The following is a 303-nucleotide window of genomic DNA, read 5'->3' on the forward strand; positions in this document are numbered from 1 at the left end:
AGAAAAATGTTTTTGACCTCTGAAATCAAGATTGAAAAAGAAAAGCCTATCTTAGTAGTGTATTAAAATAGGCCAATGCATTACAGTGCAGTAGCATAGGACTTTCGTGTTGTTACTGTTCCAAGTCAGGGCCGGCGGAACGTTTTTCAAGCCGGCGAACGTTTTTCAAAGTGGGGGGGGGGGGAGGCCCACTTATAAGACGAATAGGAATATGAATCATGCAGGTCTGGAAAAACCTAGGGGATGGGGGTCAACATTTTTCCCAAAAAGGAAAGGGGATCCGGGGTCCTCCCCCGGGAAAAT

The sequence above is a fragment of the Anneissia japonica genome, unplaced genomic scaffold (assembly GCF_011630105.1).
Source record: "Anneissia japonica isolate Jap-2015-1 unplaced genomic scaffold, ASM1163010v1 scaffold3845_len455572_cov173, whole genome shotgun sequence".
NCBI classification, from domain to species: Eukaryota; Metazoa; Echinodermata; class Crinoidea; order Comatulida; family Comatulidae; genus Anneissia; species Anneissia japonica.